The sequence below is a fragment of the Hemicordylus capensis genome, chromosome 11 (assembly GCF_027244095.1).
Source record: "Hemicordylus capensis ecotype Gifberg chromosome 11, rHemCap1.1.pri, whole genome shotgun sequence".
In the NCBI taxonomy this organism is placed as follows: domain Eukaryota; kingdom Metazoa; phylum Chordata; class Lepidosauria; order Squamata; family Cordylidae; genus Hemicordylus; species Hemicordylus capensis.
The window spans coordinates 8,002,556-8,028,129 of record NC_069667.1 but is presented as its reverse complement, the minus strand read 5'-3'; the positions used below and the strand labels follow the sequence as shown (position 1 = coordinate 8,028,129).

The 25,574-nt window shown below is 45.3% G+C and overlaps 1 protein-coding gene across 20 annotated transcripts in view; it reads right to left on the bottom strand.

The window, feature by feature from the left end:
- The window catches only part of TENM1 (teneurin transmembrane protein 1), a 1,198,498-nt gene that overhangs the window by 971,358 nt on the left and 201,566 nt on the right, over nucleotides 1-25,574 (bottom strand). The window lies entirely within an intron of this gene.

Below are 25,574 nucleotides of genomic sequence, written 5' to 3'. Positions count from 1 at the left end.
TAGATCAGGGGTCTGACTCAGCATATGACTGCTTCCTATGTTCCTATGATAATCGCAGGTTTTCAGGCTGTGCCACTGCAGAATGCAATCTGTTGCTGTAACGGTTTTGTCCAATCTTCTAGTGTTAGGAAATTCCAAGCCAGCGAATGCCAACATTGTGGCCATACAATCAGCTAAATTAAGCTAATCCGTTTGGCTTAACCGGAAACTTCCAAGCATGCAAAACAAGAGCAACTAGGTTTTAATGGCCTAAAACCTCCAAAGTGGATCATAATGTAAAATGTATTGCTCATCACTGGCATTGGAGGCAAAGGGCGCCATATGCTTTCACTTTCATTTGCATTGTTTATCTTGAATACTAAGCCCTAATGCATCACATGCCGTATAATTCTGTCATGTCAATCTTTTTTTAATATATGGATGGGAATCAGGGAAACAAGTCAGCGGTGGTTTCATGAGCCATAAGCCAAAGCCGGCTGCAGGAAACCAAGGGCAGCTGAGGGCTGTCAACTAGTAAATTGCCATTTTTCATGCATGAATTACAGAGCGCTCTCAGCATGTAATTCCACCAAATACTTGTATATACAGACTCTTACTAGCCTGTGCCTGAAACCTAGAGTCTCTCAAGAGAGAGAGAGAGAGAGAGAGAGAGAGAGAGAGAGAGAGAGACTGAGAGAGAGCAAGCATGATGCATGATTTGCAGATATCAAGTATAACTCACCATGTCCGGTAGGATCCTAACATTTTAAAACTCATAGGCATGAAATCAATTCTGAGATATGAAGCATCCAAATAAAAACTCATCAAGCAGGGTAATGGGGTATGATGGGTTGCAGGGGGTGGGGGAGCCAGAGGTACGGCTACTTTGCGTACTTGCAGCTGCAAACTTTGTTCGACTGTCTTGCGGCATCATTTTGCAAACAGGCTTTACATAACACTAGGCTCGCTCTCAGAATCATTGTTCTGAGCTATTATTATAGCTCAGGAGCTGTGCACACTCCTGTTCTGTGATCGTCTGTGAGTTTAAAACAAGGTCAGAGACAGGGAAACTTGCTCATCTCTCAAAGGAGGCAGGGTGGTGTAGTGGTTAGTGCACTGGTCTAAGACTCCCTAGACCCAAGCTCAAATCCCCATTCAGCCATGAAACTCATTGGATTACTCTGGGCCAGTCATGTATCTCTCAGCCTAGCCTACCTCACAGGGTTGTTGTGAGGAGAAACTTAACCATGCACACTGCTTTGGGCTCCTTGGAGGAAGAGCAGGATATAAATGAGGGGTTTTTTTAAAAGCCCCAGTTCAAGACCCACAAGCAAGCCTTACCCAAATTCTGACCCCAGCTTCAGAACAAAGTAGGAGTGGAAACTGTCTTACTTATCTGGGCTTAGCTCATGGTCAGTGGCGGAGCCTGATCACCAGCGGCCCATATGCGGTGGCGGCTCCGCTGACCCCGCCCCGCATCTATGATGTCAGACATGGGGGCATGGTCTGGCTCCCGGGCGGAGCTTTGAAGCTCCGTTCAGGAGTTAGAGTCCAATTCCGGAAGGGGCTGCATGGCCCCCACTCGGGAGCTAAACCAGCACCCTTGTGTCTGACATCAGACGCGGGGGGCGTTTTGGGGCCGTGAAGCACGGCCCCTGATTGGGCATGGCCTGGGTTCTTTGAATCCGTTGGCCCAATGGTGGCTCCACACCTGCTCATGGTCATGCTCCTTGCTTCCAACCTTGTTTTAAACTCACAGACAATCACAAAATGGTAGCATGAGTAGCACCTGAACTAGTTAGGAGGCTTCTCCTCCTTTGCGAACAAGCCCACTCTGTAACTCTTACAACAACCAATATCAGAATGCATCTTCTCCTAAGTTCCCAATGGTGCAGAACTGCCTCTAGCCATATACCTATTCACAGAACATATTCAGGTGCTCGAAATGTGAGTCATTAACTTTATTCAATGAGCACAACAGGAGGGCAGCAGAATTGCCAAGATAATCCTGCAGTCTCCAGGATATGACATTGATGGTTATTGAAATATTTTAATGGCTTGATGCTGTGAGAAATAATGGAAAAATATTGGGGAGGAGAGAATCTCCAGGAATAGCTTCACCCAGAGTGGACAACCCTAGCAGGAGGCTCTCTGCTAGGACTGTGCATGGATGCAAATGTCAGGATTGGATCCAACCCAATTTAATCCAACCCTGCAAATCTCCGTTGAGGTCTGTCCATTGGACCCTCCTTAATGTCAAGGTTGGAGTCACAGGGTTGGGGCTGGACCAAGCTTGAAACAATTTCTAACCAGGTACTCACTTTGAACTTGGAAGAAAAGTAACCTTACACCAGAGAATCGCAGGGGAAGTGATATAACATTGGAGAGTCTACGGGGAATTGATGTAACATCAGAGAATTGCAGGAGAAACCTGGAAATTGGCTATTTCTGAATCAAAATGGGTTAAAAAAAAACCTTTTACAAACTTTTTTTAAGGAGATATGCTTGGGCAGGCATGTGGGCCGTTAGAGGGTGGAAGACGGATCTTTCCCCTCACCACAATCGCCCAATCTGAATTGAGCTGTGCAGGTTCAGGTCTGGACTCTCTTTGAACCCCTCCATTCTGGATAAAATCAGACCATTTCTGATTTCACTGATCCAATTTTCCACAGACCTATTACTCTCTGCACATCCAACTGTCTTGCAAGGTTCCCAATCACATTAGAGAATCCTCCATGCACACAGCAGAAGGCAACCTCTACAAACATACTGTGTGTAGGTCAGGGAGAGAACCTGCTTTTCCCTTTCCCCCATTCCACTCCACTATTCATTATCTATGCTTTGAAGACCTGAAATGGGCTTTTGGTGCTCACTATCATCATAATTTCCAAGACCCAAAGATATATTAATCAACACCGTTGTACAAGCACCATTGGTTGATTGGATGTGGTTGGTCACTTTACACTAAAAATTCTAGTTCCTTTGTGGGTAGGGGGGACCACAGTAGTCTTGATATCTTAAGGATTTCAAAATGGTAACTGCCCCTTTAAGATAAAGGGGTTTTTAAAAAATGAAGGAAAAGAAGAGAGTTTCCTGACAAAAAGAAGAGCCTTGGGTTCTGTATATTGATTAGTTTCCCCCTAGAAGTTAGAACTCACTATTGTTGCTTTTAAGTTAAGTTTGATGCCTCCCCACTGAGGAAGAGTCCCTGGAGTTTGAGCAAAGTTAGTAAGTTTTAGGGAGTACTTTGCTAAAGAAAGGAAAAATGAATTAACCCCATGCTTGCTGGAAAACCAATTGCTGAATTAAGCCTATGTTTTTTGGAAGGGACAATTAAACTTTGGGTAACAGCAAATCACGTTTGTGGTGGTGGGGAGGGAAAAATCTTTATATATAATTCTCTTAAATGTACACGTCGCTCATCTCATGTGTGGCAGCTCTCACAAGAGTTTGCAAGCAGCTGACAGGGGATAAGCAATGAGGACGGGGTGAGAAAACAGCCATGGCGGCTGGTGGAGCTGTGCTGGCAGGAGGAGGCAGCCAGCTGGTGGAGCTGCGCTGGAGGGCAAAGCCACGCTAGCAAGAGAAGGAGACCAGCCAGCAGAGCCACACTGGTGGTAGGAGCCAAGGAGGCAGCCGGCCAACTGGAGGAGGTGTTGGTGGGCCAGCCAGAGGCGGCTGGCAGGTGGGAAGGTAGGCGCTGGCAGTGGGCCGGCGAGAAAACAACAGCAGCAGTGGTGAGCGGGAGAAAACGGCTGGGCCAGACTAGAGGTGCAGATGCTATGCGCCCAGCCCAGCTAGTTGAGTACATAAATATACTACTACACTATATTACAAATATTTATATACTGCTTCCCAAGAAAAGTTCTCAGAGTGGTTTACATAAAAAAATAATAACTAATGATGGCTTTCTGTTTCCAAAGGGCTCACACTCTAAAAAGAAGCAACAGGTAGAAACCAGCAACCACTACTGGAGGGATGCTGTGCTGGGGCTGGATAGGGTCAGGTATTCTCCTCCTGCTAAATATAAGAGAATCAACACTTTAAAAGGTGCCTCTTTGCTCAGCTAGCAGGGGAGAGTTGGGTTAGGTAAATGAAGACAAGACTAGAAGCAATGGGTTGAAATCACAGGGAAACAGATTGTTAGATAACAAGAAGAAGTTCCCTACTGTAAAAGTTCCTTACAGTGGTACATACAGAGTTCTGTGCAGTAATGAGGATACACTTTATTTTACCTTCATCTGAAAAGATCTCATACAGCGAACACATTTCCACCCTGTTCTCTCAATATTAACATCCATTCTCTCAAATATTAATCTAGAAACTAATTCCCTGCACTTAAAGATGAATTGGAGTTCTTCATTTATTTATCCATCAGCCTCACTATCAATCAATCAATCTTTATTACGGTCATGGACCAGCATAAAGTGTAGGGCATATGGGGGCATAAAAATACACAAAAAGGTATATATGTGATGTGTAAAAAGCATTAAAAGGCATAAAAGACATACAAAGGCACAGAGAGGGATGCAAGACGAAAATGCATGAAAATGCATGAAAAGCCTAGGTAATAGAACTATATAGGGCAGTAAAAATATGGGGCTGTGGTGCTAGAGTTTTGGAGGAGCACAAGTCTTTCAGATGGTGCATAAAGTTGGATAAGTGTGTTGTTGTGAGTTGGAGCCAAGCTCAAAATTGGAAGATTATAGCGCCAGACTATAGTTGAGGGGATCCACTGACAACCAGCAACCGACGGATTTGGGACGCTGCCACGCAGAACCTGGCTATGTTATATGTGGTAGTGGGCTTGGAGACAGAAAGAACAAAGTGACATAAGAGTGGCTCATATATCCCGGGTACTTTCACAGCATTGGAAGGATGAAGGAGGAATGGATGCCTCTATTATACAAGCAGTGGAGGAGGATGTGCTCGGTTGTTTCAATCTGCCCGGAGTCACAGAGGCAGAGTCGCTCTGGGAATGGAATCTTTCTGTAGCTGCCTTCAAGCACAGCTAAGGGGAGGGTGTGGCAGCGTGCCAGGGTGAACACCCTCCTGCACTTAGGGACTTCCAGTTGAGTGAGATATGCTGCTGGGGAGGCAGGAGGACTAAGAACTTCACTAATGAGAAAATTTGGAGCCCTGCTTAAATTGGTTTGGCGCTCAATGACCATTATGCATGGTTTGATGGAGGCTTTGGCCTGGTTGTAGCCCATGTGAAATATAGCATCGGTGTGTGTGTGTGTGTGTGTCCAGAGATGCTATTTTTGACTCGACTGACCAATTCCATTTGGATCGGTAGTCATCACATAGGGTTAGAGGGGCAAGACCAATGGGGCAGAAGGATGGCCAGTAACTGAGGACGGCCACCCATACCCTGGCACAGGTTGAGCCTCACTGTCTTTCCAATAAAGGTACCCAGCAGCATGTCTGCATACAAAGGCTCCATTCACACGTAATGGGAAACTGGAGTTGAAGGGACCATAGGCTGAATATCTGGTACGTTTGAATGTGTGCAACTGCGGTTCGGACACAAAAGTGACCCGAGGTTTCCCTCCCAGAACTCCAGTTTGACCTTCAGTTTGTAGTGAGTTTTGCCACTCCTACATGAGGTTTGGATTTTGAAGATGTCAGCATTATGTCTGAACACTGAACTGCAGTGCCAGAGACCTCCAACCAGGGCTGAGGGAGGAAGCTCTTCCCTCACTCTGGCTGTGATTGGCTGCCAGGGCTGTCCTTTATTCCAGAAGGAAGCACACACAGCCAATTCCCCCTCCACTCTTCAGTCTCCCTGGCTGCCGTTGGGGTCCTGCCAGATATGTTCAAATGCGGACAGTTAACTGTGGGGTAAGGGGAGACCGCAGGTCCATTGGACCCGTGGTTCTGCATTACATGTATCTAAAATTAGTCTAAAATTCTAAATCTAAAATTAGAAGAATCAACTTTTGTTCAGGCTTAGGTTAAAATGTCATACAGTTGTAATAATAATCCTCAGGTCAGGCTTCAACTTGTAAAATCTGACATTTTAAATGAATACAATCTTTTGTTCTTATCTTGGATTGCCACATAATTGGACTCTATCTTTCATGAAAGAAAGAAAGAAATATGAGTTTGGAGAAGTTTGTGGCAGCATACCAAGAAATGAGCATTCAGTATCATCAGACGATTCAACAATTTAAAGAGTCAAAGAGCGCTTGCTATTATAGGTGATTCTTTTGGACACATTCATTATTTTTAATTCCAAACTCATTAAGAAAATAGCCAAACAAAGCTGAAGGTCTCCATTAATTTTAACAGGTTTCACAGACAGGTTGTCATTTAGTTCTCCAGGCTGGGAAGAATAACCTGACTGTCTATAGCTTAAATGGCTCAGCGGCTAGAAATGAGCATCATTACTTTCATTAAGGAGACTTTCTCAGTTTCACTTCTCTTGAAATGTGTAGCAAACAACCCCCTTCCCCCATCATTTGCTAAATTTAGCCATACTAGGCTACAACTACAGATGTCGTTCCATGCAGTAACAAGGGCCATCTGCCATCACAGAGCTTGAGAAGGCAGGTAAAATAAACTCCTCTTCAGATATTTGAGCTCGGGCTAATTCCAACAGTCTCTCCCATTTTCTGTCCATACCTGCTGGTCAAGGAAGCCAGAGTAAACATAAGGACAAAGGAAGCTGCCTTATACCGAGGAAGACTATTGGTCCATCTAGCAGAGTATTGTCTACACAGACTGGCAGCGGCTTCTCCAAGGTTGCAGGCAGGAGTCTCTCTCTCAGCCCTGTCTTGGAGATGCTGCCAGGGAGGGAACTTGGAGCCTTCTGCATGCAAGCAGGCAGGTGCTCTTCCCAGAGTGGCCCCATCCCCTAAGGCAGGCTTCCCCAACCTGCGGCCCTCCAGATGTTGCTGAACTACAACTCCCAGCATCCCTAGCCACAATTTATGTGTAGTCTCCCATTCATCTGCAACCAGGGCAGACTCTGCTTAGCAAAGGGGACAAGTCATGCTTACTGCCACAAGACCACCTCCTCTCCCAGTGGATTGCATGCAGTTCAGTATCAGGTCCTAGCATAGAGCTCAAGGTTGGAACAGGAGATGGGAGCAATGAGATGAAGGTACAATGTGGTGGAAGGGAAGGAGAAGCAGAAAACTGAGGCAGGGACATAGGGGCCAACTCTGGAGGAATTTCTGGTGTGGAGCTGCTGCCTCAACAAGTTTCTGGCTGACCCCCAGGAACTGATGAAGATAACAGAAAGCCTCAACCCTTCCTGGACTTAACTGAGCCCCAATCCTGGGCCAGTGCTAGGGGTTTGCTTCCTCTTCCTGAGTAGGCCCATGGGAAGGGACACCTTGGATTCCAGCAGGCATTTCTCTGCTAGTTCTGAATCTTGAACCTAACCTGCTTCAACTCTTGGATGCTCAGGAGGAGGGAGGAGAGCCTGGATCAGGGTCAGGGATCCAGATGGGGTGTGCAAGACCTCTTGGAGTCTGAAGGTTTTTAGGAGAAACTCTCATGGGAGGGGGCTCATAATGGAATAAGGATGTGCACGGTCCAAGTTCATGCACGGGTTTGGCACTGAACGGGTTCAGACGCCATGCTGACCACGCAAATGGTGCTGCACACACATTCTTGGGACAAACGCACCCCCGGCAGGAAGCTGCTAGGACCTGTTCTCCTCATTTTCAAAGCTCCCACTCGCTGCTCCCCTCCTTGCAGAGGGAAATCAGTGCACAAACCTCGGTTTGTTAGCATCTCTGTAAGATAATCCATCTACTTATGTATGTGTCCCCCACCATAATTGCTTACCAAATACATTTATCTCATGTGAGAGATCTAAATGACCCTTTTCTTTTTCCATATACCATCTGGAAAATGGTTGCCATCACAAGAAAAAATAGTATTTATGATTGTTTGTTCAATAAGGCTTTGAGCAAAGTATGTCTTCTCCATAACCATTACCTTTCAGACTCTTAAAAAACCAAGTTGTAGCTGATAAATAACTGGATTCTGCCCCCCAACCCCCACGCCTCCGATTGTCTGCAACAATTAACTTTTGCTCCCCTCTGTTCCTTTTCCTTGAAAATGCCTGATGCCTCCGCAGTGATGGTGGTGGTAAGAAAAAAAACACAGTGCATTCAGCCAAAAAAGAGGATAATGCCTTAGCAAAATCATTGCCTCTATAGAGGGTGGGCTAGCTGTCACTGACCACTGAAAACCATTTGACATTACATGCCTAGTACATTATGCTTTGCCATATCCTACATTTCTGAGAGGGTTTTTTATTTAAAAATGCTATGAAGACTTTTCAGTTTGTTGTTTGGTTTTTGGCTAAAACTTGCAACAGATACTTTTTCTCACTTGCCTTTTCATGGTATTTTGATGGCATCTTGACTGCTGTGTCACTGCAGTGAGCTGGAAATGAAGTATGAAATTAAAAATTGCTGCCCAGTGCACAAAGGGAGCACAGAGTGCAAAGCTGATGCAGTCTCTGAATGCAGTCTCTGCTCACAGGAGGATTGCTGATCTTGTGGCAGCAAGCATTCATGGCCCCCTTTGTTGAGCAGTGTCCACCCTGGTTTGCATTTGAATGGGAGACAACATGTGAGTGCTGTAAGCTATTCCCTTAGGGGATGGGCAGCTCTGGAAAGAGCACCTGCATGCAGAAGGTTCCAAGTTCCCTCCCTGGCAGCATCTCCAAGATAGGGCTGAGAGAGATTCCTGCTGCCTGCAACCTTGGAGAAGCCGCTGCCAGTCTGTGTAGACAACACTGAGCTAGATGGACCAATGGTCTGACTCAGTATAAGGCAGCTTCCTATGTTCCTATATTATTTGCCTGAAGATTTGACTTAGGCAGAGTCAATGTTCTTTTTCATCAAGATTCGGATTCCCCTCATACATATTCGTCCTTTGGATCCCAGCCACAATATTTAACTTCTTCTCGGAATACAGAAAAAAAAATGGCATCTGTAGTTTGAATGTTATTTTGACCTTGAAGCTGTTTATCTGAATAGTGTGCAAAAATTCTGAAGATGGGTTAGTTTGCAACTAAAAATACATGCTTCAGTTGGAAAAGGTATATTCCATTAGTAAGGATATTCTTGACCCTTTGCCGGGTATTCCTCACATCTCCCCAATTAACTGTCACTAGTATATTTCGTATGTACTGAATCTGAATAAGTTTGTGAGAAGTTTACACTTGGTTAGTAAGGTTTCCCAACATAATGGAAATTACATCAAATGATTTAATTAATTATACACAGTACTTAGACTGCTGTTGAGATGCAATGAACGTGCGCGCGCGCGCACACACACACACACACACACACACACACACACACACACACACACACACTGTTTAGGATACCAGTTACTTCCATACTTTCAAGTAATAAGGAATTTCTGAATAGGGTTCACATCTTTCACCTGCTTCATTTCAGCCACTGGGATCATTCATTTTAGTGGCCCACATAGGACTGGTTCTCATGATCAAAGTGCCACAGAACGTTGGGAAGAGGGGTGAGGAGGAAACAGATGTGCTTCAGATTATCATCTGGGTGCTTTAACTGTCAGGCAGGAAGTGGTCATGTGTGAGGAGCAACCTTAGGTGGCAAAGCTTTGATCACATCGGTGATCTTCAATTTCATCTAGGGTGGAGAAGATTGGAATATAGGAAAATAGGAAGCTGCCTTATACTGAGTCAGACCATTGGTCCATCTAGCTCAGTATTGACTACCCAGACTGGCAGCAACTTCTCCAAGGTTATATGCAAGAGTCTCTCCCAACCCTATCTTGGAGATGCTGCCAGGAAGGGAATTTGGAGCCTAGGTTTTCCTAGAGCGGCTGCATCCCCTAGGAGAATATCTTCCAGTGCTCACACATGTAGTCTCCCATTCTGCTACCACATGCCACCTAATGGAGCAGTGGGGAAATGCTTGACTAACAAGCAGAAGGTTGCCGGTTCGAATCCCCACTGGTATCTTTCCCAGACTATGGGAAACACCTCTATTGGGCAACAGCGATATAGGAAGATGCTGAAAGGCATCATCTCACACTGTGTGGGAGATGGCAATGGTAAACCCCTCCTGTATTCTATCAAAGACACCCCCGGGGCTCTGTGGTCACCAGGAGTCGACACCGACTCAACGGCACAACTTTACCTTTACCACAAGACTAGCTCCCCTCCCTGCCTGCATCAACCAATTATGATTGCACCTTGCACATAAACACTTGCCAGTCTCCCAGCCAACATTTTCAGCATCCAGATGAGTATCAGGAGTGCATACCTCCTCCACCCAACTTTTGATGGCCGTTTTTTCACAATAACCTGCCAATACTGACTAATGTCTGTGAGTCATTCATACCTGGCTGGAGACATATTACATATTTGCATGGAGGGCAGCATGGGGCACAACACACAGAAGGGAGGATCAGCAAAAATCACACACATACACACAACCACCACAACAACAACCTTATTTTCACATGGTGTTAGTCGACATGTGACCCATAGTCATTGGCCCAGTTTAGATGTAATATGGAACCGTGGGTCCAATGGACTCACAGTTCTGCACCCCTCTCACCATGCGCTCCCGAACGCGTTCGGACGTTGGGGAGAGGGGCCTCCCTGCACTGAGTGAGACTGGATGGAGGCAGGGGAGCTGGCTGTGTGGGCTTCCTTCTTGACAGAAGGACAGCCTGCACAGACAATCGGGTTGGAGTGAGGGAGGAGCTTCCTCCCTCAACTCTGGCTCCATGGGGCCCAAACTGTGGTGCCAGCACTCAGATGTAATGCTGACACTGCAGAAATGGAGTTTGTGGCAGTGAAACTCCACTGTGACTGAGGGTTCAGAGTGGAGTTTGGCGAGGGAACCCATGGGTTGCTTTCCCCCACAAACTCCATTTCCCTAAATTCTGGTTAGGAAACCGGAGGTGAAGGGACCTCCTGTTTCCAATTATATCTGAACCAGGCCATTGAGCACAATGAGGTTTAGGAAATTGGAAAGGAAATGATTAAAAATAGCCACAGTTTGTCAGTGAGTAAATGAGAGCCATCGATGCCTGGCTTTAAAAATACAACATTTCATTTTTATAGATCAAGATATTTGTACTAGAAATGTCACTCCAAAATGGCATGAATAAATTTTAGTTGCTATGAAATTTAGTTAACATTCCATGCGGTTTCAACCTTCCCCCCAAAGCTCAGTGCATTTAGACCTGTGAAATTATGATTTGGCTTGTTATTTGTTTGTGATATTTTGCATTAGAGACGATAGTGATATTTTGCATTAGAGACTTTGTATAGGAGATAGGGGAAAGTTATCTGCATGGAAGTATTGCTATTTTTCAAGGACTCTTTTTCCTAGAGTATTTATGGAATGATAACAGAACTATTTATTTATTTATTTATTATTACTACTACATATATATATCCTGCTCTTCCTCCAAGGAGCCCAGAGCAGTGTACTACATACTTAAGTTTCTCTTTCACAATAACCCTGTGAAGTAGGCTAGGCTGAGAGAGAAGTGACTGGCCCAGAGTCACCCAGCTGGTTTCATGGCTGAATGGGGATTTGAACTCAGGTCTCCCTGGTCCTAGTCCAGCACTCTAACCACTACACCACGCTGGCTCTAGAAAAATACGAAAAGAATGCATTGGATTCCTCTGTCAGGATGCCGTAGCAGGTTCTTGTATGGAGTAGCAGGTTGGGCTGGAAGAGCTGCAAGGCAGTGGCCTGCATTTGCCCCACTGGTGTGTAGGGCACCCACCCACCCACGGCAGTGGGTGCTGAACCACCTTCTGCCACCTCCACTGCCTGCTTTCCTCTGCCTCCACTCGCTGCCTCTTTCCCTCCCCTCCTTGCTGCCTGTGTGTACTGCTTTCAAGTGCACCCTGTTTCCTAGTGCAGGAGGCACTGGCTGGGGCAGGTGATGGGCAGGAGCCCTCATGAAGGTTTGGGAATGGCGGCAGCAGCAGCCGGCCAACTTGTGGGTGGTGAGAGCGGGGAGGGGCACAGCCCAGAGGGGCAGATGGGCCCATTTTCTAGAACACTGCCCCTTGGAACACCACCAGTACCTCCGTTCCTGTTCCAAGGTCCTTTCCAACTCTAGAATCCCATTATTCTATGTGTGGCTCCACACAATGTTCCATGACTTTGGGTTCTTCTGCACTCTCCATTAATATCGAAAGCATTGTTCAGGCACCGCAAAAAAAAAAACATTTTGATGTGATCAACCACATATATGTGTTGAAATGTTTTTCCAGTGTGCACATACTTTTCTGTGCATGTGCATACTTTTTGGGGGGGAGGTTCCAAAATTTGATAGAATGCCACTAAAAGCAAACCCTGTCATGGGCAAACACAACTCTGGACGAATCTGGCCTTCCTGCTTGAAATGAGAGGGGCTGTTTTTGTGCCAGAGCTGCTTGGAAGCTGGGGGGAAAATAACCTTTGTGCATATGAACTGTTCAGCAGTTTCTCTGTACATGTGCCTTACATGCCACTGGGATGAGACCAGTCTGACCTTAACAAGGAGAAAGAACGCAACTAACCAAAACGATATTTCTGTCTCCACTTGGAACAACAGCTCAAGAACTAAATAAGATAAACTAAATGGATTGTTTTGAATTAGGAGGGACAGCTGGAGCGAGAGTACTCCATTTAGGTGCCCCAGAAGTGTTGAAACTAGAACCCTGGCAGCATCAGCTCTCAGCTGCAAACTCTCATAGTGACCACCTTGGGTGGTAGTGATTAGGGTCATAGATAAATAAAAGTGCTGGATTCCTCCCCTCTTTGTTCTTCCAGTGTCAAGTCTCCAATTTGTCTCACCAGAGATGGCTGTTTATTTTGGTCTCTCTCTCCAGCCATGAGCTACAACTGATATTAAGCTGCAGGCTTTCTCACATTTGTTTGTAACCTTTTCTTTAAATAAATCCTTCTAGTTCTTCAGTACTAAAGAACCGTCTCAAGCCCTTTTGCTTTACTGCTTTCTCACCAAACTGGTTTTGCTTTGCTACTTTGGGACTGAACTGCCATTTTCCCCCTACAAGAAGGAAATTTAATCAGGAGCTGACCAGGTAGTCAGACAGAGAGCCTAGGGCTAGCTGAGATAACTGACCTTTAAAGATACTTTTAAAGAAACAGAGTGGGCTGGTCACCTGTTTTAAGAAAGGGCCAGTCTCTAATTAGATTAGAAATCACAGCTTTGAATTATATTTTTTTCTTTTTATGAATGCATTTGGAGGTGCCAGGAGGAGCTATAGAATTGTCTTTTGCATCTAACCTAGGGTTAGTCTTCTAGGACAAAATATTGTTTCAAGTGTCTTTTCAGATTAAGAGAGAGAGAGGGTACTTCAAGCCTTGATCGTTTATTGATTAATACTGATTGTATATTCTCAAAAGAGATCTGTTTTAACGTATGCATTTGTTTTTATACGAGCCATTTGTAATGGCAAGCCTTTTCAATGTAAATATTTCCTTCTTTTCCAAGAAGAGCCTTTTATATCAAAACTATTTACAATAATATTAATAGTAGGTTTTGTTAGAAGTGAGGCTATTCACACGATTGTTGAAAATCGGGATAGCCTCCACTAGAGAGGAGAGCTGGTCTTGTGGTAGCAAGCATGACTTGTCCCCATAGCTAAGCAGGGTATGCCCCGGTTGCCTATGAATGGGAGACTTGATGTGTGAGCACTGTAAGATACTCCCCTCAGGGGATGAAGCCGCTCTGGGAAGAGCAGAAGGTTCCACGTTCCCTCCCTAGCAGCATCTCCAAGATAGGGCTGAGAGAGATTCCTGCCTGCAACCTTGGAGAAGCTGCTGCCAGTCTGTGAAGACAATACTGAGCTAGATAGACCAATGGTCTGACTCAGTATATGGCAGTTTCCTATGTTCCTAGCCTGATTTTCTACAATTGTGATAACCACCGGGCTCGGCTGTGAGCCCGTGGTTCTTGAGCGGGTAACCTGCTCAAGTAGCCCGCCCCTAAAACTGGGTTTGCGGAACGAGCGCTCCGCAAACCCAGGGTTTTTTTAATCATGAGTAGCCATGGTTACTCATGAGCAGACCCCCGGCGGGTGGCTGAAAAGCAGCCTCCTGGCTCAGGGGTCTCCCCAGTATTCCCTGCACACTCGCACAGGGCACACTGGAACTTCCGGGGGCCACACAGCCCCCGAACTCCCCAGCCCCTGCCGGCTCCATCACGGAGCCAGCAATTGTGTGGGTGGCCAATTCGGCCGCCCAGGGCTCCTGCCCTGATCATCTGCGGGGAGAGCGGGCTTAGCCGGCTTTCCCCGCTGAGCTTCCTGAACTGGATCTCACTGATCGTGAGACCCGGCTCAGTAAAAGCTATGTAGAAAAGAGGGAAAGAGCCCATGGCTATAATATATCCAAACAATACCTAGCAATGTCCCGAAGGTATTTGTTTCATATCAGGTGTGGAATTTGACTGGGATGAAACAAGTTCCTGGCAGGTAAGCACCCCCTATACGTAAGGGTCTTATTTCGACACCTAATCTGATGGCACATGTGGCTGTATCAAGATCCCTTTCACATGGCATTTTGCCAGCCTGTATGAGAGCATGTGAACATCTGCAATGTGCTGCATGAAAAAAATAATAATCTTGATGCAGTCATGCATATGATCACATTAAGGCTGTTTCCCCCCACTCAGTGCTTTATCATTGCACATTGTATCATACACATTGATGATGTAGAGGTGGGAAAAGATTCAAACAAACCGAGAAACCTGGAGGCTGTGGCAAAGTGCATGTGCTCCAATTGCAAGATTAATTTTAGAAACTTATTCTAGTAATACTGGAATCAGAGGTGTATCTAGGGGAAATAGCGCCTAGGGTAAGCACTGAAATTGCGCCCCTATCCAAACATGGACTTATATTATATTATTATTTTTTTTTAAAAAAAAATGCCTGTAGCCCCTTCGGGGGGCTTCCTAAAGGCCACAGGGAGGAGCCGGCCTGCAAAGGTTCCCCCTCCCCCCACCAGCCTCTTAAATCCCGCCGTGTAATGAAGTTCTGTGATGTCCATCATAAGTGTATGTCTGCCCAGATCATCCTCCTCTCTCGCTCCCATCCTTTACTGCAGAGTTTCCCAGTAGTGCATCCCTACAACTCCCATTATCCCCAGCTAAAATGCCCTTTAAATGTGGACTGACTACCCATGTTTGCTTTTTATATTTTGTGTTGAAATGTTGTGTTCACACCTCCTTTGATTGAAATGATTGACTGCAACCTGTTCTTGTTATCCTTGCCAAGACTTGTGCAAAACATTTCTGCTAACAAGATGAATCAGGATGAACGTATACTACATTAAACATACTAAGTTGTTATCAAAAGATCTTAAGTTTTAAAAATCCCAGAAAGTTATTCTGAAATGCAGGGTGCCTTCTAAATCATTTGTCAATTTGGGTTTAGATGTGTAACCCACACATAGCAAAAGTGTGGGGCAGATAATTAAAGGCAAAACATAATGAAATTAATCTTCTCGTAATACCACTGACATTCTTTACCTTTTCAAGTTTCACACTCGCTCCCACAGGCCAGTTCAAAGAAGTTTCCAAAAGGTGTCCAAGCTTAGATGTTTAGCCTAGCATGGACTGGATTTCCTTCTGAATGACATATATCCCATCCATGAAAAGTAGCCACATCTCTGCCCTCTCAACTTATTTCAATTGCCACATATTCCACTGTCCAGCACTCTGCCACAAAGTCAGGAAATTTGCTGGAAGAAATTCTATCTGCAACATAGGAATAACAAACAGGGACGCTGGCCTGCTTATAACATTACTGAGCATTTGTGGTGGCCATCTTATTAAAAAAACCTATTTTTTTTAATGGCTGCCAAAAACAAAATGGCCACTGCACATGCTCAAATGGTCCCTGTGAGGCCATTTGTGCATGTGCAGCAGCCTCCAAAATGGCCACTGCACCATTTTTTTGCAGGCCGGAAGGGGCCGAAAATCATCCTGGGATGGGCTGTGGTGGTGATTTAAGAGGCTGGTGGAGGGAGGGGGAACCTTTGCAGACCCCCCCCCCCGCGGCCTTTAGGAAGCCCCCCAAAGGGGCTACAGGTTAATTTTTTTAAAAATAACAAATAAAAAATAAATTCCTGAACCGGGGAGGGGGTGGGAAGCAGCATGGCACTGGTGCCCCCCCAAGTGTTGCCCAGGGCACGTGCCCTGGCTGCCCTACCCATAGATATGCCTATGATTGGAATTCAGGATGAGCGATAGGGCAGAGTGAACAATAAGGTAATATAATGGATGAAATCCTTAAAGACTAGAGACGTATTCACAACACAGAGAATGCACACAAGTACAGGATCCATACACACTGTCCTGGTTCAGACGTAAGAGGAAACCGGAGGTCTCTTCACCTCCAGTTTCCTAACCCAAATGTCCAAATTCAGGGAAATTGAGTTTGCCAGGGAAAACAACCCATGGTTTCCCTCTCCAAACTCCACTCACACTCAGTCAGAATGGTGTTTCGCCGCTGCAAACCCCATTTCTGCAGTGCCAGCATTACATCTGAATGCTGGCACCACAGTTTGACCTAATGGAACATGAATTGAGGGAGGAAGCTCCTCCCTCACTCTGGCCCAATTGGCTGTGTGGGCTGTCCTTCAGGAAAGAAGGAAGCCCAACCAGCCAGTTCCCCCACCTCTCTGCAGTCTCGCTGACTGCAGAGAGGCAGCTCTCCCCAACATCTGAATGTGGATGGGAGAGTGGGGGGAGAGGTGCGGAGCTGTGGATCCCTTGGCCCCACAGTTGTGTGTTATGTCTGAACTGAGCCCCTATGTTGAACTTTGGTAGAGCAGTAAACTTCCTATCTATATAATGTATTTGAGGAGCCTGTATTTGGGTTCACTTTTAAAACAGTCATTTGCACAAAAACATGTACAAGTGTATAGCCATCTGTACACTTGAACATAATGTCGGGATAGGGCTTTTTATTGACTTTGTTCCAGAGCCAATGGGCAACACATAACAGCAGAGAATACATTCACAAGTTCCCACGGGCGTATCTCATGGGGAGGGGGCCTGTGTTCACCCTTGGAGTGAGGGAGAGAATGAAAAAACTAGGGAGGGGTGGAGCTGGGGGGGGGCAGGTTCTTTGAACCCATCCGCTCAATTATAGCTACACCCCTGCAAGTTCCCTTTTTGCATTCAGGTTGTGACTCAGCAGTGTAAGATGTTTACAGGATAAAATCTAATGTAAATTAAAATGGACCTGTTTCTTATTCATATCTCTAGCATTTCAACCACAGTTGTTTGTGTATTTTCTACTGATATTTCCATCATGCATGCAATCATTTCCTCATAAACAAGAATCAAATATTGAGTCTTTGCAGCTGTAACTACTGGTAAATGAAACCATCAAATATTGGTACCCATATTTTAAAATGCACACTTTTTCTTAATATATAAATAATACCCTACAAAGCAATTCTGGGGACCATATAAAGCTCATGGAAGGCATTTTAGAGTTACCAGGAAATGTATATATTCATAGGCTTTTCCTCCTTGCATTGTTTCATGAGAGAAGCCAAATAGTGCCAGTTCCCAGTGCTGAATTTGCTATTTTGCCTGGATTATTCTCAGGTTGGATATATGAACACGACAAATATTTATATACTGCTTTTCAACAAAAGTTCCCAAAGTGGTTTGCAGAGATTTAAATAAATAAGTAAGCAAGATGGCTCCCTGTCCCCAAAGGGCTCACAATCTAAAAAAGCAACATAAGATAGACACCAGCAACAGCCACTAGAGGTATGCTGTGCTGGGGATGGATAGGGCCAGTTGCTCCCCCCCTGTTAAATAAAGAGAATCTCCACTTTAAAATGGTGCCTCTTTGCTCAGTTAGCAGGGGACGCAGCAAATGAAAGATGTTAACACTCTCATCCATTAGTCATGACTTGATCGGGGAGGATGAATATGTCATCACACCTAAAATAGAAGATGGCTCAGGTTGTCAGCAGGAACTTGATTAGTCTGCAACAGAAAGTTGCTCAATTTGTATGCTTATGAGACATCTTGTCAGAGTTCGCCAAGATTAAAGACAGATGCTCCATTGGAGTACACAGGCAAAGATAATGTACACATAAATGTACCATCAATCCAGCTGGATTCATATTTTTCAAAGAGCATAATCTAATTCAAAATTGCATGATTAGCCGGGTGCCTCCAGTGAAATAGCAATCTGTGCTCTGAGTATTACCCACCTAGAGGATATGGTAGCTGCATTTCCAAACAACTGACAGCCTCCAGATACAAAATTGTACTCTTTCTGCCCAGACACAGCAAGGAATACAACACAGCAAGGCTGTTGCATGTCCTGGAGGGAGTTGAAAGCCTCCTGGCATTGGAGGACAGAGGAAGATTTGTTTGCAAGATTTGTTTGATCACAGCACAAAGAGGTACAGTCATGTAGGCTGTTGTTGGAGATGGAACTCCAAGAGCTTGACTCTGTCTTGGCACCTTTATCTTAGTGTAGGGGAATCCCCAAGTAGGGATGTGCAAAACTGGTCCATGGTCCAGCGGTTCGGTCCGGAGGTTCGGGGGTTTGGGGTTGAACTGAACCCACCCCCCGGTTCCATCTGGACCGGAAGCGAGCCACCAGACAGGTCTGCAAATTTATTTTAGAAAAATTTAAAGTGAAATACCTGTAGCCCCTTCGGGGGGCTTGCTGTAGGCTGCGGGGGGAGTCTGTGAGGGTTCCCTCTCTCCCTGCCGGCCTCCCTCATCACCGCCGCGGCTGGGTAAATGAAGTATTTTTGGCCCTTTCGGGCCTCCATAAAGGTGAGCAGCGGCCATTTTGGCCACCACCGCGCATGCACAAATGCCCTCTGCAAGGCCTGGCATGGACTACGGCCTCGATTCAGGGTAGAATCATCGAAGGACCTGAACTGATTTGTGGTCAAATCATTTTGCCCATCCCTATTGAAATCTCCTCATCCAGATTTCTATGGGTCTACATGTTTTCATTTTCAGAAGTATTTTTCCAAATGGCGATTGAATGCAGCTTCACTACACTTAAGCTGGGGGGTAGTTCATATAAGGGAACCATATACAGCAGTGTCCGAATGGTGACAGAAGGTGCCATTCATACAGCCTCTGGCATTATTCAGCTTTCCCCCTGATGATTCACAGTTACTGCACATGGTATGCATCCTAAAAAAGTAGCACTTTGGTGCGGTGCTCAAAATAGCTTAACTTTAGGCACTTCCTACTGCAGTAAAGCTGCCAGTCTGGGGAAGCTAGGGGAAAAGGAAGCTCATTCTTCCTAGTTCAGTGAGTTATACTGGAAGCTCCTTTATACTGTCAGGCCCCAATCTAGCTCAGTATTGACTACACTGACTGGCAGCATTTCTCCAAGGTTTCAGGCAGGAGTCTCACCCAGCCCATCTGGAGATGTCAGGGATTGGACTTGGGACCTTCTGCATGGAAGCTTGCAGATGCTCTTCCACACTGAGCTACAGCCCAATGCCCTAAGCATCTTAAAGCGTTCATGTGTAGTCAGCCATCCAAATGCAGACCAAGGCAGAACTTGCTTAGCAAAGGGGACAATTCATGCTTGTATCGAATCACCCTGGGGGAAAGGGCCAGATTCGGGGTAGAATAGAATCACCCCTGATTCAACCTGAATTGATTCAGGCACCATTTTGAGGCCCGTTTTGCTTGAAAAACAAGCCTCAAAAAGGTGGGGAGAACTGGTCTCTGTGGGTAGATCAGCTCTCTGAGAAGGGTTTGGTGCACAAAGTCTGGAGTAGAGTGTTGGTCTACTTGCTAATCCCAGTTTGTAGACCAGCCCTCCACAGAAAATCAGAAGAGCTGGTCTACTAATTGGGATCAGTGGGTAGACCAACCCTCCATTCTGGACTTAAGGACAGATCTACCCACTGATCCCTTTTGCTGGACCAGCTCTCCTTGTCATTTTGAGGTCCAATTTCCAAGCAAAACGGGCCTCAAAACAGTGTCTGATTTGCTCGTATCAATTCGGGTCAAAATGGAGTGATTCACTGAGGCAACTGGCCAAGCCAGCTGCTTTTGACAAATCAGTTAAGGGCTTTGCGATTCAATTCAACCTTGAATCGAATCACAGATATTGATTTGTGCACACCCCAAGATTTCAGAACCATTCTATATATGATTGGCTACTGGCTTCACTATTAAGGAGCCAGGGATGCAGGGGAAAATTAAGCTACCAAAAGCATCTATACTGCATCAAGCATTTGAATTACAGGGAAGAACAATCTTGAAGGTTAGTGTTAGCAAAAACATTTCTCTCATTGGGTCGCCCAGCAAGTGCAACTGTCATGCCATCTCCTTTATTATTAGCATATCCACACCTCAACACCTGTTACTAAAATTTGCTCATCCTTTTTATCAAGAATATCCACCTGGACAAAATTCATTTCCATCTCTGCTATATTGCAACTCATTTATTATGACTGATGATTTGGGAGCTGTAAGCTTGACAACATAATGGTTTTTAAAATACATGAGATCTAAAAATCTATCAATTGACAAAATCCTAGAAATTCCAACATGCATATTTAAAAGTCTCATAAAATAAAGTCAAAAATGTTGCATGGTTTAATGGTGTAGTTGTGGGTTAAGTGGGTAGGTGGGAGCTTATCCGTTTTGATTGACGCCAGGTTTACACCCAATGCCTACCCGAGTCCCCAAATCTCAGCCACTCCTGGAAAGGACAAGGACTCAGCTGGGTGAAATAAACTTGGGGAGCAGAACTTCTTGGAGGTGACCAGCAGGCAGTGGGGAAGTTCTGCATAACTCACCTGCATGTCTCTTTGCTGGGTAAATATTATTTGCTGACACCCTGCCTAATGCTGCACTTGTCGAATGAACCAAGTTAGGAACATAGGAAAATGCCTTATACCAAATCAGACCACTGGTCCATCTAGCTCAGTATTGTCTACACAGACTGGCAGCGGCTTCTCCAAGGTTGCAGGCAGGAGTCTTTCTCAGCCCTATCTTGGAGATGCTGCCAGGGAGGGAACTTGGAACCTTCTACATGCAAGCAGGCAGGTGCTCTTCCCAGAGTGGCCCCATCCCCTAAGGGGAATATCTTACAGTGCTCACATGTAGTCTCCCATTCAAATGCAAACTGGGATGGACCCTGCTTAGCAAAGGAGGCAATTCATGCTTTTTACCACAAGGCCAGTTCTGAGGGGTGCCAAGGGTTGTATATCCATTCTGCAAGTGTAAACATGCTTGCAGTAACACAATATTAATCTGAAATGACAGCACATGTAGCTAGCATAGAACCGTGCGCTAGCCTTATATCCCTGTCCAAGTATAATACGAAATCAGAATTCTGGCCAATATTAGTATTCCTATCAAAAGAGGACACATTTTGTTAGAATTAGTTATTGAAAATAATAATAGTAATGCTTAGCTTTCTTTTTGGTAACGGCTGGGTAAAAAAAAAAACACAACCCACCACATCAGTGGCTATAGCCTTAGCAGATGTATACTTCCATCTGGATCAGAGGAGGCATGCCCCTGAATGCCAGGTGCTAGGGAGCTGTTTCTCTGCTTGCAGGCTTCATAGATGCATGAAGCAGGATGCTGGACTGGATGGGCCTTTGGCCTGACCCAGTGGGGTTTTTCTTATCTTCTCAGTACATATTGTATTGCAGGCACCTCTGTTTGCATAGCCAAAGAGCTGCAGTCAAAGAACCACCAGGTCCTTTTGAAAATGCATTGAAAACACTTTTTAAAGAACCTCCACTGTTTCCAGTTATGTATGTAAGCAACTGCTTATTAAGAGGCAAAGCATTTGGTGCCATAGATTCCAATTTTCTTCTGCTTCTGGGTGTGGCAAAGTCACTCCCTGATGCTCAAAAAGCAACAAGCAGGCGTGGAGCCAGCCGAATGCTGGCTTGGGTTGGGCCTCACCCAGTGGCTCCTCTAGCACCGTCCCGTGTGCATGACATCACATGTACAGGGCATGGCTCAGGCTCCAGAAGAGCACTATGCAAACTCCCCCAACCCATGCCTAGGCTCCGGAGAGCCCCAAGTGAGCTCTCCCCTGTCCTTTCCAGGCAGTGTTTGCTGCCTGACAGTCTTTATTTCCCTTTCTCTCTCTCCAGCAAGGGAGTGATAGCAAAACAAAGGCTGTCAGACAACAAATACTGCCTGAAAAGGACATGGGAGAGCTCGCTCAGGGCTCTTCCGGAGCCCAAGACACACACCCTTGCGGGCTTCAGTGGCCCTTTCCATTGGTGACCAGGTTCTTTGAACCCATTCGCATAATGGTTGCTCCACCCCGGCAACAAGAGTTTGTTCCAATACTGTATTTTAATGTCTTCCTATGTAACAAATAGAGAATGTGCTTTTGAAATCAAGAGTCTGCTGTTTTGTTTTGGGGGAGAGGTGGGGAGGGGTGTTTTCATGAGGTTTCCCTTTAAAGGGCAGATAATGTTAAATTTACATATGCCATGGGGGAAGCCACCAGAATTCCAAACAAGGATAAATGTCATCTGAAGGACTTCTGAGAACTGCTTCTAAGTCCAGTGAAAGTGAATCTCTCTGGAGATCATGTTAGAAGCTGAAATATTGCCACTCTCGCAAAAATAAATATTTAGACTGCATGAATGGCCAAACCTCCAGAAAAAAAGCAGACAGAGGGAAAAGAGATAAGAGAAAACAATGAGGACAGCACCAATGCTTACACCGCCTTTGGATGTAACACAGAACCGTGGGTCCAATGGATCTGTGGCTAGTGCCCCCTCTCCCTCTGCTCTCCCATCTGCATTTGGACAAAATGGAGAGCTGCTTGGCATCAGAGAGGAGGGGGTGCTTCAATCTTTAATGATGGACAGACCCAATGGCAGACCGAGTGAGGGAGTTTCCTCCCTCAACTCCAGTTCCATGAGGATGAAACTGTGGTTCCAGCATTCACATGTAACGCTGGTGCCACAGAAATGGAGTTTATGGCAGTGAAACTCCACTCTGAACCAAAGGTTCAGATTGAAGTTCAGGGAGGGAAATCACAAGTTCCTTACCGCCGTAATCTCTGGTTGCCCTTATTTGGACGTACGGCTATGGAAACCAGAGGTGAAGGGACATCCGGTTTCCTGTTACATCCAAATTCAGCCTTGGAAACATACTGTATTTACCCGGATCAAAGATGACTCCAAATTTAAGATGAGCTCCTTAAAAAGTAGAGGTTAAATACAAATTATACCTGCATTTACTCAAAAGGAAAAGGACTCTGAATTTGAAATGACCTCCAGATTTTTAATATCAGAAAATTGGGGAGAAGCCTAGACTTGAATTCAGGTAAATACAGGATGCTGCCTTATACTGAGTCAGAATGTTCAACCATCTAGCGCTCAGCATTGTCTATACTGACCGGTAACGGCTCTCCCAGGTTTCAGGCAGGAGTCTTTCCTACCCTACCTGTAAATGCTGCCAAAGATTGAACCTGGGACCTTCTGCATGCAAAGCAGATGCACTACTCCTAACCTACAGCCTCATCTTAAAATGAATGACAGGAAATGGCACTGAAATGCACTGGTTTGTCCCCAATCGCCATAGGAAGGCATTGAATGGCCATTGGGAAATCCAATGCATTCCATAGCCATTTGGTTCCTCTAGCTCAGGGTTGTCTCCAGTGACTGGCAGCGGCTCTCCCAGGTTTCAGGCAGGAGTCTCTCTTAGCCTTACCTGGAGATGCTGCCAGGACAGAACTTGGGAGCTCTGCATGCAAAGCAGATGCTTTAACCACAGAGCTATGGGCCCATTCTGTTGTACCACTGAGATGGCTGTACATACATACCAGTTTTTCTGAGAATGACTGCACATGTGTCCATCTTCAAAGTGAACCTGGGAAGAGGCCCTTCAAATGCAGAATCTGGATACTGCTGTCCCCATGTCCAATATAACACATGCACAGTGTGTTATACTATACTACATAGTTATACTGTACTACAGTATGGTATATTATAGTAGCATGTTATACTATACTATACTATACTATACTATACTATACTATACTATACTATACTATATAGTGTGTTATACTATAGTGTGAGCCACTGTGGTGTAGTGGTTAGGGACCAGGGACACCTGAGTTCAAATCCCCAATCAGCCATGTAACTCACTGGGAGGCTGTTCTCACGTGCACTCTAATTCAGGCTAGGGAAGTGCAGCCTGGGTCATGCTGTATGTGAGAACCACTGGAATTGGGCCCGATCCCAGTGGGGTAGTGCCACCTAGGTCAGCTCAACCTGGCTTTTAAGCTGGGGTTAAAGGCTCCAAGTGTCCTGGAGCTTAATCCAGGCTCCAGGATTGTATATTTGTTGGGGCTGAGTTCAGCCCCCGAGGACACACAGACGGATGCCTAGAGCGCCCATCTCCCTGGAGAATCCCCCAAATCCCACTCCTCATGTTGTGTGGTGCATCGTGGGATATCTGGAGGCACATTGTCTGAGTCTCTGGAGCTCTGTGCTGCAGCAAGCAACAGTCTGCACTCCCAGCACCATTCAAGCACTCATTTGGGAGGATAACCAGCCTTCCCCACACTGGCCCGCCCATCTCCTCGCCTGCCCAGTCATGTGAATGGCCCCTGGGTGATTCTGAGATCCCTCAGCCTAACCTACCTCCCAGGGTTGTTGTGAGGATAAATACAACCATGTACACTGTTCTGGGCTCCTCAGAAGTAAAGCAGGATATATAGATTAATAATAATAATAATAATAATAATAATAATAATAATAATAAAAATAGCTGTGCCAGTGTACATATCTGTACCTGTACACACTGCAGACAGATTGTATGAGTACTAAACCTAACACGTGAATAGGACCCAAGCCAACATGCAAACTGGGTCTTCAAGAAGCAGTCACACCTTGCCGTGCAACTGGTTGGAACTCCCTTACCCCTTGCTTTATCACACACACTTTCCATAATGCCGTTACTATAACTAGCCTTGCTCTGTTCATATTTCTTCTTGCTGAATGATTCTACAAGGAGATAAGTATATTAGCAAGTTTAAAACACACACACACACACACCAAAGACTCGTTTATACAAGGCCCACAGCATCGTTAAAATCCAAGGTGTTTTTTAAAAAAACATATACAGTTAATGCTTTTCTATCTAATATACGTTTTGCAATATTTTGAGCCATTATAGCACTGGGAGAGCAATTTGTAATATCCCCTCAAGGAATAATTATTCTTCCTATTTTTTTGCTATTCATCCAGGCCTCCTATGACCACTCAATTTCAAAGTGCTACAGTGCAATATAGTATCTGAGGGAAAGTGATGCTTGATCTGGGCTTAGTGCCTTTATTCAACACCCAGAACAATCTAAATTGATTCCTCTAAGCTGCTTTGGATGTGGAGGGAAAATATGGCTACATAAATCTTTGTAATCTTGAGGGAAGGAGAGCATATAAAGAGTTTACTGGCATTAGGATTAGGTCTAGTGCATTACAGCACCATCTTTAATCTGTTGAAATCTACCTCTGTGTTCCAAGCTGGTTGAAACTGTAATATCCAGCTTCAGAAAGAGGACAGTGTTGGCAGTAGTGACAGAAAGAAAAACCAAAAAG